The sequence below is a fragment of the Mustela erminea genome, chromosome 13 (assembly GCF_009829155.1).
Source record: "Mustela erminea isolate mMusErm1 chromosome 13, mMusErm1.Pri, whole genome shotgun sequence".
NCBI lineage: Eukaryota > Metazoa > Chordata > Mammalia > Carnivora > Mustelidae > Mustela > Mustela erminea.
Window position 1 is genome coordinate 62,278,976 of NC_045626.1, and position 16,591 is coordinate 62,295,566.

General features: G+C 49.4%; 1 protein-coding gene across 1 annotated transcript in view; it reads left to right on the forward strand.

The window, feature by feature from the left end:
• The window catches only part of ARVCF (ARVCF delta catenin family member), a 54,746-nt gene that overhangs the window by 3,463 nt on the left and 34,692 nt on the right, over nucleotides 1-16,591 (forward strand). The window contains exon 2 of the mRNA XM_032311505.1: nucleotides 2,130-2,183. The gene's annotated coding sequence lies outside the window, so the exon portion shown is untranslated. The remainder of the gene's footprint in view (nucleotides 1-2,129; nucleotides 2,184-16,591) is intronic.

Sequence of the window (16,591 nt, forward strand, 5' to 3'; positions counted from 1 at the left end):
CCTTAGCCCCAAAGCTCCTAGTTCGGGATGGGGAGTCCTCGGCCAAGTAAGTGACTCCAAAGCCTACAGATCAGCCCTGAGGGTTTGCTAAGAAGGGATAGCCGAGACAGGTAACCCTGCACTCTGATCATGAATCCTGTCACTCGTTCTCTCACTCTGTCTGCTCCCTCAGGGCTCCTGTCAGGCTCTGCCCTGCCCCTACCTCCTACACAGTGTCACCCTGGGACCCATGCCTCCCCAAACCACCACCACCCTGCATCCCCCGGAGCCTCCCATTTCCCCTACTCTCCTCCTGCAAGAAGCCTTTGATGCCCCACTCCCAGCAGCCCTGCAAATACCCTCCCCCCACTGGTGTCTACTACTGGCTCTCTTCTGTTTATGGAGCTCTTCACCTGGCTGGAGCCCCACAAGGAGGGAGCATGTTCTTCTTGTGGCCAAATATCCCCAGCTGAGGTGGGGGCACTGCAAACAGGAAGACCTAATTTCAAATCCCAGACCCAGTTTGCCCATCTGTAAAATGGGGTTTGGGCCAATCCAAGGCCCCTAGCAAGAGTGACATGAGGGCACATAGCCAGCGCCTTGTGAGGCTCTGCACAGGGCCAGCACTGAGGGGGAGGTTGACAGTTATCTGGACTGATAAGAAAGGCATGTGGTTCTCTGTGGGACAAAACCTATGTGAACGCTTAAGCCAAAAACAGAAGTGTCCCAGAAACGTCACACTGCAAGTTGAGCTGCTTCCTGAGCCTCAGACTTCAGGGTGGGAACAGCAGGTCCTCTGCCGCAGGCGGAGCGGCTGTCGTGGGTGGGCAGGCTCCCTCCCAGACTGCCATCCCAGGCACACACGAGAGTGAGCGTGCTCGAGTACAGACGTGTGCACGCACGCACAACTGCCTGGCTCAGGCCACTAGTGTTTTCTGCCTCAGCCCCATGCATCCTGATCTCCACGATCCCACCATGACTCAGAGCCCCTCCTGGTGATGGAGGGGCTGCTGGGAGGCAGGGACACCTACCCTCGGGGCCCCTACCCCGGCCACATCCACAAAGGAAGATTTTGATAGAGAAACAGTCTGGAAAACACTATAGAGCCCGGGGGAGAGAGCTTCTATCACCTCTGACCATCCCCAGAATGGCTTTCCATTTGTTTGACCCAGACCTCTCCTCCTCTTTGTGCCACCCTGGCTTTGGTTTGCAGTTGTAAAGATTTTTATTTTTAAGTAATCTCTACACCCACAGGGCTTGAAGAGTTGCAGTCAATTAAGCATCTGCCTTGATCTCAGATCATGATCCCAGGGTCCTGGGATGGAGCCCCACATCACACTCTCTGCTCAGCAGGGGAGCCTGCTTCTCTCTCCCCACTACCCTTGTTTGTTTTCTCTCTCTCTCTCTGTGTCAAATACATTAATAAATCTTAAAAAGTGTTGCATGCTCTACCAACTAGCCAGCCAAGTGCCTACCACCCTGTTTTTCATTTTTATTGATGCGAACGCTCTCTGGCCTGGTCTCTAGCCTTAGGTACAGAATGTGTCCTCTGGGTCATGGGCTGAGATAGGAAGCCCATGGGGGCTGCAGCTCTTACGTGTGAGGGACACATAGCCATAACTCTGGCCACTTGGTCCCAGGGTCTGGGAGCGGGCTGCCTGACCAATAGGAATGTGGGTTCTTAGGGCAGCCCCAAGAAGCATCAGGACAGGCAGATGGCTTGTTACACAAGGCAGGAGTGGGTTCCTGGAGAGGAGAGCAGAGCTAGGCAGGTGTTGAGGTGGGGGGCAGTGGGACCCTTGTGCAGAAGTTCTCCTTGCTGTACTGTTTATCACAATGAAGTACACCCGGCCTTCTGGAATGGGGAAGACATTATTATCCATCTTCAGCTGAACAGTCACAGTTTTGAAGGCCAACAGAGGTAGAAACATTTTTAAGGGATGGTGATAGTCTGACATGGACCGCAGACACCATGATTCCAGTCGAGTGGGGATAAGAGAACATGCATGAAGGTATGGGCCCATGTCAGGAGCTCTGTGAGATGACCTCAGGGTCCGGGATGACACTGCCCCACCAGGGGTCTGGCCTCATCCAAAAGGGACTTATCCCAACAGGTTGATCTCACAGGGTACCCTGTGGTTTCCCTGCAGGAGCTGGGGCTGGCAGGATGGGCGTTTGGACATGCTGATCTCCCCTAAAGACAGGTAAGTGTCCTGGGCTTGGCCTGGGGCCAAGCTGAAGGCCTGGGGCCTTCTGTCCTGCATGGGACAGAAGAGTGTCCTCCTGGGCCTGGCAGGTGTGACTGAAAGAGGGCTGGCCCCGGGGTGGTGGATGCTTCTGGTCATCCTCACTCCGGGGGCTAATACCAGGACATTGGCTGGATCTGTTCTTCACCTGTCTTGACTTGGAGGCCTGCCACGCTCAGCTCGGCATAGCCTACCCAGCTTGGCTCTTAGCTCAGGTGGTCTTTGCTGCCCAAGGGAGACTAGAGCTTCCAGCTGGGGACAGACTGGCACATGCTGGCCCGTGGTCCTGGGCATTACCAGTGTTTGTAGGTTTCCCTGGTAGTCGCTCCTCCAACGAGGCTAAGGCCTGGAAAGTATGGCAGGGTCGGGAAGCAGTATGCTCCCTGTGTCCTCCAGATCCCTCTGAATGATGGGAAAGTATGTACTGCCAGCACCCTGGCCTGGCAGAGTTTGCTGCAGTAGTTGTGTTTACAGAGTGGTGATAGCTAATGAGAGTGCCTCTGCTCATTCTTGTCCCTCTGCTATGCATGTCCAGTCCCCAACCCAGCCATCTGCTCCTGCCCCACCGGGTGCTGTCTCCAACCAGCACCAGTGGCCAACCCAGCCCTGTGGATGCTCAGTGGCCCTGAGTATCCAGGGTGGATGACCCGGCCCAGCCAGTGCCATGCTGTGTGGTGAGAAGATAGTGGCCACAGACCTAGGAGCCCCAAGGCCTCCAGACTCCTCAGCGCTCTGTGCCAAGGACAGGGGGGGACAGGGCCTGGCTCCTTCCTCCCTATCCCACATGACTGTGGGCGTGGGAAGCTGCCAGCTGGCTGGTGGTAGCTGTGCCTCTGCTGCCACCTGGCGGTATCCCACCTGGGTCGATCAAGGTCAGGCCTGGCAGCTCAGTGGCAGGCTGTTGGGCCATAGTGGGGCCTCTGGATTGGGGTAAAGAGGCTCAATCTGCATCCAGGGCTCAGACCGTGACCTTGCTTGTGGTGTGTGTGACGTGGTATCTGGGGGCGAGTTTGGCAGGGTGCTGGTCCCTACCCTCCTTAGCTTCTGGTAGGCCACCACACGGCAGGTTGGCCAACCAGCCGAACACCGAATGATAGCTCTGGTCACAGGGTCTCCCTTATCCTGCCTGCCACTCTTGCCTGGTCTCCCAGTGTTGCTTGCTTGTTTCCTGTCCCTGTTTATCCCTTTCTGTCTCCTGCTCCTGGCCTTCTCCCAGCTTTCCTCTGGTCTTCTCTATGTCTCTCTCAGCCTTTTCCTCTCTTTTGTGTCTGTCCTGTCCTGTTCTTCTCAAGTGTGGTCATTGATTATTCTTGTCTGCCATAGCAGTTGACTGCTCATGTCTGCCCTGGGCACTGGAATACTCATTGTGGCATTAGTGCCATCTCTTCTATGGGCTGGGACCATTTCACAAACGGGAGCAGAACCTGGGTCCTAGCTGGGGGCTCCTTGCTCTGTGGTCCCTGGGGTATAGCCCTGTCCACATTAAGAGGGAGAAGGGGAAAGGGAGACCTGGCGACTCTGTTGGGAAAGGGGCCGTGTATCTCCCATACTTGCCTTCAGCCATTCTGTACCCAGTTGCTGAGCTCCACATCGGATGCTGAGTGTTGTGACCCCATCAGACACAGGCCTGCTGTAGGGGAGTCCCTGGCCTGGCCAAGAAGGCAGCAACAAAAAAGTGACCAACCGTAGAACTGTAAGCCAGTGATGAGAATTGTGGGGCCCCCTGACAAAGGGGAGCTGGAAGGCAATGCAGGAGTGATGCTGATACCCGGGGGTTGCAGGGGCCCTTCACTGCACCCATTCCAGCACTGATACCACCTCCTGCGGACCACACTGCCCCCTGCCCAGCCTGGTCTTGCCCTGTGGCAACCTTGTAGTCAGCCTCCACGTAGCCATGCCGAGCATGGCCACACTTCTGTGACTGCTGGACCCATGCTGGGGTTTTTTTTGGTTTTGATGTGTTTCTCAGTCATCGATCGGAATCTTTATTTTAAAGCATGAATTCTTCCCTCATCTGTGTGCTTGCAGCAAGTTCTTTTTTAATCTTTCAATTTTTGTTTATGATGGCTTTTCATGTTCAGAAATTTTTCGTATTTTGTGGTGAAGTTCAATGAACGTTTTCCTTTTTCAGTAATTTCGTTGTCCTCCTTGAGCTTCTAGTCTGGTAAAGGCATCCCTATCTTTTCCTGAGATATTTCTAGTTTAGTGTTTTGCATTCAAGCTTTCATCTGTCTAGAATTTATTTTGACATAAGTGTAAGTTGTGGATTTAACTTAGTTTTTCACCTGTATCTGAACTACTTCTTTCTTTCTTTCTTCATTTCTTTCTTTCTTTCTTTTTTCTTTCTTCCTTTCTTGTTTTAAAGATTTTATTTATTTATTTGACAGAGAGAGATCACAAGTAGGCAGAGAGGCAGGCAGAGAGAGAGGAGGAAGCAGGCCCCCCTGCTGAGCAGAGAGCCCGACACGGGGCCCGATCCCAGGACCCTGGGACCACAACCCGAGCTAAAGGCAGAGGCCCAACCCACTGAGCCACCCAGGCGCCCCTCTTTCTTTTTTTTTTTAAAGATTTTATTTATCCATGGGGCGCCTGGCTGGCTCAGTGGGTTAAGGTTCTGCCTTCAGCTCAGGTCATGATCTCAGGGCCCTGGGATTGAGTCCTGCATCAGGCTCTCTGCTCAGTGGGGAGCCTGCTTTCCCCTACCTCTCTCTCTGCCTGCCTCTCTGCCTACTTGTGATCTCTGTCTGTCAAATAAATTAATAAAATCTTTTTTTAAAAAGATCTTATTTATCTATTCATTTGAGAGAGAGAGAGTGTGTGTGTGTACACAAGCAGGACAGAGAGGCAGAGGGGGAGACGGAGAGGGAGAAACAGGCTTCCCACTGAGCAGGGAGCCTGACGTTGTGCTCGATCCCAGGACCCAGGGATAATGACCTGAGCCAAAAGCAGACACTTAACCAATTGAGCCACCCGGGTGCCCCTCGAACCATTTTTTTTTTTTAAACATTTGATTTATTTTTTTGACAGAGAACACAAGTAGGCAGAGAGGCAGAGAGAGAGGAGGAAGCAAGCTCCCCGCTGAGCAGAGAGCCCGATGTGGGACTCGATCCCAGGACCCTGAGATCATGACCTGAGCCGAAGGCAGCGGCTTAACCCACTGAGCCACCCAGGCACCCCTCGAACCATTTCTTGACTAACATTTTCCATCACCAGAAGTTGGAAGCATTGTGTAAGGCGTCCTCAGGTTTGCGGTGCTGGTGGCAAGCATCCAGCCCTTAGCCAGTGCCCACTGCCTGATTAAAGAGATCAGGTTGGAGCCTCCCCTTGAACAGTCTTTGTTCTCAAAACTCATGGTTATTCTACACGTTTACCCCACATGTGCTTGCTGGAACCACTCTGCTGGGTCCCTCTCTTTGAGACTTCTGTGGGCTTCACCTTAGGCTTCCCTCTTCGGAGCCAGTCAGCCCTCCCTGTATGGATCTGTGGCATGTCCTCCACTGGTCTCCCCATGTCTCAGGGCTCTCACAAGAGAGCCTGTCCACACCCCCTCTGAGCACCCTTGTTTTCTGAAAAGAGGTCCCTGCATGGTAGAGTCCCTCAGAAACAGGGCCCCTGCCGGTGTGGCCGGAGAGCCTGGTGCAGGGTGCTGTTCTCGTTCCTGTGCAACTCTCAGCCAGGCCTCTGGGGACCTCTGGAATCGGACTCCTGGGTCATTTCCAGGTTGGCAGGTGCCCAGAGGAGCCTCAAGCCTTTCCCACCCCCACAGCCCATGCTTCTCAGGCAAAGCAGGAGGAAGAACATTCTCTACAGAGGACTTGGGCTCAGACCCTGGCTCTGCTCATGTCGCGGACCTTGTGAAGGGCTTGGCACCGGTGGTGCTCCACTGCAGTGATGGCCCGAGCGCTGCACTCACTTCTGGCTATGCCATCCTTGTTCCCGGTGATTCACAGCTGCTGGTATGGCTAGTGCAGCAGCAGGGCTGACTGAGAGAGGCCTGCATCGCCCAGGCCCCCGGGCGAGATGGTACTGGGCTGGCCCCCGCAGGCTCTCCTGGCCCAGGGTGTCTCTGCAAGCCTAGGTAGCATTTACCCAGCCCTGCTTTTCCCGGCCCCCCAACCCCCAGCTTATCTGGCCGGCAGGAAGACTGCCCACTATCACTATCAGGTGGGGAGATGGAAGTATTACCCCCACCCCCACCCCCACCCCGTGCATCTTGCCAGGTTGACTTTGGAGCTGATGAGTTTGGTATTTCAAATATGCCTTTAGTTAAACTTTTTCTTTTTAAAATATTTTCACTCTCTGGTGAAATCCTAATTAGGCCATTCATTCGTCTGAATGTACTTGCTGCTCTCTGCATTTTGCAAGATAATGAGGTTTCGAGATGCTGCCATCCCCAAGCTATCAGGGCCTTCACTTTCTGCCCTGGAGGGAGATGCTGGCACCCCCTGGGCCAGACCTGCCTGTGGGATCTGGGCCACTGTGCCCAGGGGTGGGGGAGCACCAAGTGCACAGATGGGGAAATTGAGGCCTGGGCTGCTAAGGAGTCTGGGATGATGTAGGTGAAGGGGTCTCAGCCCCAGCAAGGCCCACCCTTCACAAAGCAGCATCTCCCTTACCCCAGGCTAAAGATCAAGGCCAAGGGAAGTGTCTTCTAGATCCTGGTGGCCCAGGCTCCTCTGGATGTGCCTTAGGGGCTGCGAGCAAGGGAGAGGGCACGAGACTGACCCATAGATGCCAAATGACCATGGCATCAAAGTCCCCTGTTAAGCTTTTTAAAGATTTTATTTATTTATTTGAGGGAAGTGGGGAGAGAGAGAGCAAGCACTCACAGTCCTGTGAGGAGGGTGGTTGGAGCAGAGGGAGAGGGTAGTAGAGAATCTCAAGCACACTTTTGGGTGGTGGGCTTCATCTCATGACCCTGAGATGATGACCTGAGCTGAAATCCAGAGTCAGATGCTTAACCAACTGAGCCATCCAGGCACCCCCCACCCACTTCTATTTTCCGTTTTTTTTTTTTTTAATATTTTATTTATTTATTTGACAGATCACAAGTAGGCAGAGAGAGAGGAGGAAGCAGGCTCCCTGCCGAGCAGAGAACCCAACACGGGGCTCGATCCCAGGACCCTGGGATCAGGACCTGAGCCAAAGGCAGAGACTTTAACCCACTGAGCCACCTAGGCACCCCTGCTATTTTTTTATTTTTAAGATTTTATTTATTTGATGGAGAGAGAGAAAGCACAAGCAGGGAGAGGGAGAAGGAGGCTCCCCACTGAGCAGGAAGCCCTATGCAGGGCTTGGGGCCAGGACCCCAAGATAACAACCTGAGCCAATGGCAGATGCCTAACAGACTGAGCCACACAGGCGCCCCTTCATTTTCCTTTCTTTTTTTTTAATTTTTAATCTTATTTTATTTTTTCAGTGTTCCAAGATTCCTTATTTATGCGCCACACCCAGTGCTCCATGCAATGTGTGCCCTCCTTAGTATCCACTCACCCATCCCCTCATCCCTCTCCCCTCCAAAACCCTCAGTTTGTTTCTCAGAGTCCACGGTCTCTCATGGTTCCTCTCCCCCTCCAATTTCCCCCAATTCACTTTTCCTTTCCTTCTCCTAATGTCCTCCATGTTATTCCTTATGCTCCACAAGTAAGTGAAACCATATGGTAATTGACTTTCTCTGCTTGACTTATTTCACTCAACCTAATCTCCTCCAGACCCATCTATGTTGATACAAAAGTTGGATATTCATCCTTTCTGATGGAGGCATAATACTCTATTGCATATATGTGTATATATGGACCATATCTTCTTTATCTATTCGTCCGTTGAAGGGCATCTTGGTTCTTTCCACAGTTTGGCGATTGTGCCCATTGCTACTATGAACATTGGGGTGCATATGGCCCTTCTGTTCACTATATCTGTATCTTTGAGGTAAATACCCAGTAGTGCAATTGCAGGGTCATAGGGAAGCTCTATTTTTAATTTCTTAAGGAATCTCCACACTGTTTCCAAAGTGGCTGCAGCAACTTGCATTCCCACCAGCAGTGTAGAGGTTTCCCCTTTTTCCACATCCTCTCCAACACTTGTTCTTCATTTTGCCTTTTAAAAGAAATTATATATGCGTGCTTATTTGTAGAAAATGTAGAAGATACAGAAAAGAAGGAAAATAAAATCATACCTATCGTACCCGTACAGCCCAGCACTTTCTACCCTCCTTTCTGGGGAGATGATTTCCACATGTGCATGTGTAAGTGGGCTGGAGGTTGGGGTGCCTGGGTGGCTCAGTTGTTAACATCTGCCTTCTGCTCAGATCATGATCCCAGAGTCCTGGGACTGAGCCCCGCCTCGGGCTCCCTGCTCAGCCATAAGCCTGCTTCTTCCCCTCCCACTCCATCTGCTTGTATTCCCTCTCTTGCAATATCTCTCTCTGTCAAATAAATAAATAAAATCTTTAAAAAAAAAAAAAAGAGGGCTGGAGGTTGTGATCCCCACCCTAACCCCCACCTTGCCAGCATCTCCCAAATTGGTGTTGGGATGCTAGGCCAAAGCAGATGCATGGGCTCCCTGTTTCCAGGTAATACTTGTGGTTGGCTGTTCTGGTCCTGCCTTTCGGGGCGGGGGGGGCAGACACACCCATGTCAGTCCCCCTCTGTCCCTGAGGCCCATGCACCCCTCAGCTAAGAGCTCAGAAGCACATCCCATCACAGACTCAGGCTGTTTGGAGTTCTCTACCATCAGGGCCACTGCAGTAGATAACTTTTGCCCAGAGCTATTTTTCTACATTTAAACAACTTGGGCTTGACCTTGAGGTTCAGGTACTGCTGGTGTGTGTGTGTGTGTGTGTGTGTGTGTGTGTGTACGTGTACACACAGACACACTCATGCTGGGGACAGAGCCTTGGTGGGAACCATCAGATGCCAATGCGGCCTGAGAGAGTGGCCCAGGGGCATGCCCCATGAAAGCCCTTCTCCCAAGAGATAGCTAGGACCACTGTCTTCAGACAGCCCAGCCAGGGACCTGCATAGGAGATGGGCCCCCAGGAAAGGCAGACAATCCAGGGAGGAACACCTCCTGTGAGGACCCCATTTCACTTCCTATGCACTCAACTGTGCAATGGGAGCTCAGGGTGTCCCTGCAGGCGTGTGTGAGCTGACACCACTCCTGATGTGCTGAGGGATGCTGGTGATCAGGAGTCTAGGCTGGTCCCTGGCTCTGTGGGCATTGCACACAATGGGTGCTAGGGCCTCCCCAGCCCCTTGGCCTTTGCTCCTACCAGGCCGTCAAATGCCTACTTCCCCACTCCCAGGCTGATGCCCAGGGGATTTGGAGCCCTGGCAGTGCCAGCACTCCCACAGATGATTACCTCTGAGGTGAGTCACTCGGACCCTCTGGAAGGGCGCTCTGATGGCTCTGAAGCCAGAGCTTCAGTGGGGAGTCTCCTCTGCACACAGCTGGAGGCTCCAGGCTCAAGACACCTCAGTGCCTCCACTCTTGTCCAGGGGACCATGATGGGGGAAGGGCACTAGGGCTCTGAGAGCGCCAGCTGTGCCCCTCGGAGCATATCATGGGCTGCTCAGTTCACCCACCATAGGGTGCAGAAGACAGGACAGGGCTGAGAGGGAAACAAGAGTGGGAAGGGGAGGGGTGCTGGAAGGAGGAAGGGCATGGATGTAGGAGTATAGGAGACAAGGCAGGTAGGGATGCAAGAGGAAGTGGGTGTGCAAGGAGGCAGACATATAGCGGAAAGGGGGGTTTTCGGGAAGGCGGGGGTTCAGGGGAAGGGAGAGGCAAGGCTGTAGGGAGAGGGCAGGGAACAGGGGAAGTGAAGGTACCAGAGAGGTATGGGAGTACAGAGTGGAGGAGCAGGTATGGAGAGAGAGGCAGGGATGCAGGGGGAAGTAAGGGCAGTGTGCAGAGTGAGGCAGGGATGCTGAGGTCAGGAGCGAGGCCAGCAAGTACTTGAAGGGCCCAGGTTTAGGCCCTGTTATAGTATGTTCTTTTTTTTTTTCTTTTAAGATTTTATTTATTTATTTGACAGAGACACAGCGAGAGAGGGAACATAAGCAGGAGAAGTGGGAGATGGAGAAGCAGGCTTTCCGCTGAGCAGGGAGCCCAATGTGGGGCTGGATCCCAGGACCCTGGGATCATGACCTGAGCCGAAGGCAGACGCCTAACGACTGAGTCATCTGGACACCTCTGTAGTATGTTCTAAGTACCCTGGCCACACACTGAGCCTTCTGAGAACTTGAGCCTGGGAAAGGGGCTTTCCTGAAGACACCATGAGGGCCGGTGTGGGTTCTGGGACTCCCGACCCTCCTGCCCCCCATCAGTTGGCACAGACTACCAGCCTCACCTGTCACCTCCTGTCTGGGATGAGCAGCTTATTGCCACCCAGCGGGGGCAGGTGACCTGTCCAGGGCCCCAGAGGATGCAGGGCCACAGTTGGGACCACAGCTGGGGCAGGGACTTGTATGGGACCAAAATCATCTCCTCTCTTGGGCCTCCCCAGCATGGGGGTGGGGAATTATGATGGAGAAACTGAGGCTCAGCAAGCAGAGCTGGGCCCTGTTCCCAGGCCTGCTCCAGGCAAGCATATCTTCCCTTTCCAGCTGTCTCAGTGACAGTTCTCTGGCATCTGCCTATCTGCAGGGAGCTATTGGTTATGATGAGACTATTTTAGTATTTGTATTTGAAGAAGTAATTGCAGACATGTCTTTGCCAAACCTTTGAAACAGGGCATTGCTTAATTTTTATGTTTTATTTATTTATTTGACAGAGAGAGAGAGAGAGATCACAAGTAGGCAGAGCAGCTGGCAGAGAGAGAAGGGGAAGCAGACTCCCCGCTGAGCAGAGCCCGATGTGGGCCACAATCCCAGGACCCTGAGACCATGACCCGAGCCGAAGGCAGAGGCTTTAACTCACTGAGCCACCCAGGTGCCCCATTGCTTAATTTTTAATTAAGCCTTTATGCTTGCAAACTTTTGTCTTTAGAAAAGGGCCAGGACATCCAGTGGTAGGGGTGGAGTGGTCGATGCCCCAGAGCATGTTCAGGGAAGGAGGCCATCTGCTGACACAGGCAGCAACCTTGTGCCCTGTGGGAACCCTAGGCCCTTGCACGTCCCCTTGCTCCTGGTGGCTCTGTCCTCTGCTGGGACTCCACTGCCTAGAGCATGAGCATGGTTGATGGGCAGGAGGAGTGAATCTCAGACAAGACCCAGGGCCCAAGAATAGCAGCCTTGGGTAGGGGCAGGGAGCTGGGTGGCCTTGGAGGGGTGTTTGCTGTCCCCTTCCCTGAAGTTAGTGGGGGCTGTTTCAGCCAGGGGAGAGGAAGCCTTTCAGCTAGGCCTGGTTCTCTTGCTCACTCCTTTTTTAAAAAATTTTATTTATTTGACAGAGAGAGAAATCACAAATAGGCAGAGAGGCAGGCAGAGAGAAATGGGGAAGCACACTCCATGTTGAGCAGGGATTCCCAATGTGGGGATTGATCCCAGGACCGAGGCCATGACCCGAGCCAAAGGCAGAGGCTAAACCCACTGAGCCACCCAGGCGCCCCCTCTTGCTTACTCCTTTAGCCAATATTTATCTGGTTTCCCCCCTGTGAGATCCCCCATGGCCTCAAGGACAAAAGCCACATCTGGTCCCTGTGACACCCGCAGCCCTGCTCCTTGCTGCACACACCTCCGGACTTGGCAGGCACTGCCTCAGTGAGGGTCTCTGTGGACCCACTCCCTGCATCATTCTAGATGCAGAGATGCGCTCAGCAAGGCAGCATTCTCCTAAGTCTTCAGGAGCCCATGGCAGTCCTTCTCCTGACATTTCTCCAGTTTTTCACAAAAATCGGCCTCCCTACGGAACACGTGCTCGGGTTCCTCAGTGCCGCCGAGGCCTGGGAGGCACAGTACTCTGTTGGTCTAGATGCTGTTTTCTGGCTGTTCGTCCTTGCTTCCTTCTTGTGACAGAAACGAATTGAGTGCCTGCCATGTGCCAGGTGCTGGCCGGCAACCACTTAGCTCTGGCCTATAACCCAGCAGCGGCCAAGGGGGTCACTTTCCCCATCAACCCCCTAACATTGGGTACCACACGTGGTGGCAGGAGAGGTCTTAGATTTGTTGTGGTGTTTGGCCCATGCAGAGGCCTGAGAGCTGGGGACTGCACTTCATAGCATGATCCTGGGCTCACAGGCTGATTTTCTGCATCTTCTCTAAGTCCTGTCCTCTCTGAACTACATCTATGAGAAATTTCTATTTCTGCCATGTCAAAGGTATTCAGAAATGCATTGGTCAAGGGCACCTGGGTGGCTCAGTGGGTTAAAGCCTCTGCCTTCGACTCAGGTCATGATCCCAGGGTCCTGGGATCGAGCCCCACATTGGGCTCTCTGCTCCGCAGGGAGCCTGCTTCCTCCTCTCTCTCTGCCTGCCTCTCTGCCTACCTGTGATCTCTTGTCTGTCAAATAAATAAATAAAAAATCTTAAAAAAAAAAAAAAAGAAATGCACTGGTCATTTCAATAGGAATCTTGGTTTGGGGACTTAGATACCTGTGTGCCAACTATTTTAGGTTTGTCCTAGTTTATTCATATTCATTCTTTTAAAAAAAATGTATTCTGGAATCATTTATGTTGTTGATTCTCTGTTAAAATTGGGTATTACTCCTGGGAGAGCTTTAGAGATAGAGAACAGGGAGCTTGTTACAAGGATGTTTTAGCATTTTTCATTCAGCCCTGATACACTTGTATTCATAGTCATTCTTTACTGTTTAATAATGAAGTATTTAAAGCTGTGAATTTGCCTCTGAGTATAGCTTTGGCTGTTTCCCCCCAGCTTTACATCCCATTCTGTATAACACTGTGTGGGATTATGGTGCATTGTGATGATTTGGTACATATATGTATTACAAAATGTTTACCACAATAAGATTAGTTAACACATCTTTCATCTCACATAAATTACCATTGTTTTGTTGTTATAATGAGAATATTAAACATAGGAATTTCTCTTACAGCAACTGCTAAGTATATAATCCAATGTTGTCAATTATAGTTACCATGCAGTACATTAGATCCCTGGAAATTACCATATAACTAGAAGATATCTTCCATATCTCCTTTGACCTGCATCTCCCCATTTCCCCATCCTTGGCCCCAATAAGCACCATTTTACAACCCATATATTTTTATGTGTGAAGTTTGAATATATATTTCAGTGTTCGTAAATAGTCAACTTTGTATGATTAACATTTATTTATTTATTTATTTGAGAGAGAGACAGTGAGAGAGACCATGAGAGGCAAGAAGGTCAGAGGGAGAAGCAGACTCCCCATGGAGCCGGGAGCCCGATGCAGGACTCGATCCCGGGACCTGGGGACCATGACCTGAGCTGAAGGCAGTTGCCCAACCAACTGAGCCACCCAGGCGCCCGATTAACATTTTTTTAAATGATTTCATTTACTCATGAGAGACAGAGAGAGAAAGAGAGAAGCAGAGGCAGAAGGAGAAGGAGGCTCCCGGAGGAGCAGGGAACCTGAGGCAGGACTTGATCCCAGGACCCCGGGATCATGACCTAAGCCAAAGGCAGATGCTTAACCATCTGAACCACAAGGGTGCCCTGTGTGCTTAAATTTTTATCTTTTTCTACTTATTTAAAAGAATGTTTTGCATATTCTAAGAGCCACAAGATGGCTCTTTTTAAATTTATACTTTTAGGGGTGTGTAGGTGGCTCAGTGGGTTAAAGCCTCTGCCTTCGGCTTGGGTCATGATCCTGGGGTCCTTGGATCAAGCCCTGCATTGGGCTGTCTGCTCAGCAGGGAGCCTGCTTCCTCCTTTCTCTGCCTACTTGTGATCTCTGTCAAATAAATAAATAATGTCTTTAAAAAATAAATAAATAAAAAATAAAAAATAAATTTCTATTTTTATTTGGTAAAATACACCAAATTTACCATCATACCCATTCTTCAAAGTCTCATTCTGTATCACTGGGTATATTCATATTGTTGTGCAGCCAACCTCCAGAACTTTTTCATCTTGCAAAATTGACCCTCTGTATCCATTAATGAACATTAATGAACCCATTACCCCCTTTCCCCAGCCCCTGGAACCACCATTCTATGTTGTCTTTCTAGGAATGTGACTCATTTAGATGACTCATAAAAGTAGCCCAATACAGCATTTGTCTTTTTATTATTGGATTATTTCACTTAGCATGATTTCTCAAGATTCCTCATGTTACATCACGTGTCAGAATTTCCTTCCTTTTAAGGGTGGAATCATCTTCCATTGATAGTAACATTCCATGATCCGTAAGTGTGTATCACATTTTGTTTATCCATTCATCTGTTGGTAGGCACTTGAGTTGCTTTGCCTTTTGGCTATTGTGAATAATGTTGTTATGAGCTTGAGTGTTAAATACCTCTTCAACACTGCGCTTTCACCTCTTTCGGATATATACTCAGAGGGGGAATTGCTTGGTCATACAGTATTTCTTTTTTTTTTTTTCAGTGTTTCTATTTTTAACTTTCTGAGGAACCACCATATTGATTTTCTTAGCGCCTGTGCCATTTTACATCCCACCAGCTGTGTCCAAGCGCACCAATTTCTCCACATCCTTACCCAAACCTGCTATTTTGTGTTTTGGAGAGTAGCCATCTAATGGGTGTAAGACAACATTTCACTGTGCTTTTGATTTGCGTTTCCCTAACATTAGTAATATTGGGCATCTTTTCATATACTTGGCTATTTATGTATCTTCGTTAAAGAAATGTCTGCTCAAATCTTTTCCCTGTTTTTTTAACTGGGTTGTTTGTTTGCTGCTGTTATTGAGTTGTAGGAGTTCTGTATGTATTTTGGAAGTTATCAGTCATGTATCAGATACATGATTTATAAATGTTTCTGCCATTCTCTGCATTGCCTTTTTACTCTGCTGATTGTGTCACTTGAACAGAAGTTTTTAATTTTGATAGGGTTCGATTTACCTATTTTTACTTTTCTTGCCTATGCTTTTGGCATCATATTCAGGAAATCATTGCCAAATCCAACATCATAAAGCTTTCCCCCTATGTTTTCTTCTAAGAGTTTTATAGTTTCAATTTCTTATGTTTAGATCTTTGATGCATTAATTTTTGCATATGTTATAAAAGCTTACGACTTTATTATTTTCCATGTGGATATCCAGTTTTCCTAGCACCATTTGTTGAAAAGACAATGCTTTCCCCCATTGAATGGTCTTGACAACCTTGTAAAAAATAGTTGATTATATATATATGTAAAGATTTATGTTTATTCTGTTCCATTGGTCTATTTCTGCCTTTATGCCATGACAACACTGTTTTCATTACTAAAGCTTTGTAATAAATTTTGAAATCAGGGGCGCCTGGGTGGCTCAGTGGGTTAAAGCCTCTGCCTTCGGCTCAGGTCATGATTCCAGGGTCCTGGGATCGAGCCCCGTATCGGGCTGTTTGCTCTGCAGGGAGCCTGCTTCCTCTTCTCTCTCTCTTGGCCTGCCTCTCTGCCTACTTGTGATCTCTGTCTGTCGAATAAATAAATAAAATCTTTAAAAAAAAAATTTTGAAATCAGGAGTGATTTCAGTGAGACCCCTAACTTTGTTCTTTTTTATTATTGTTTTAGCTGTTCAGGATTTTTGAAATTCCTCATGGATTTTAAGATGGAGTTTTTGCTTTCTGTAAAAAATGATTTTGTAAAAAATGATTTTGATAGGGACTGAATTAAATTGGTAGATCACTTTGGGTAATATTGGCATTTTAACAATATCAAGTCTTCCATTCCATACGCATGAAATGTCTTTCCGTTTGTGTATGTAGGTATCTTTAATTTCTTTCAGCAAGGTTTGTAGTTTTCAGTGTGCAAGTCTTTCCTCAACTTAGTTAAGTTTATCTTTCAGTTTTTTGTTCTTCTTGATGCTATTGTAACTGAAATCGTTTTCTTAATTTCCTTTTCAGATTATTCATTGTAAGTGATTTGTTCATTGATTTTTTACCCTACAACTTTACTGGTTTATTAGTTCTGAGTGTGTGTGTGTGTGTGTGTGTGTGTGTGTGTAATCTTTACGATTTTCTGCATTTAAGATCATATTATCTGCAAACAAAGTTTCACATTTTCCTTTCCCATTTGGATACCTTTTATTTCTCTCTGTTGCCTTACTGATCTGAGATTTCTAATAGAAGAGGACTTGAACAGAAGTGGCAAAAGCAGCATACCTGTCTTATTCTTTTTTTAAATTTCTTTTCAGCGTAACAGAATTCATTGTTTATGCACTACACCCAGTGCTCCATGCCATACGTGCCGTCCATAATACCCACCACCTGGCTCCCCCACCCTCCTACCCCCTCCACCCCTTCAAAACCCCTCAGATTGTTTT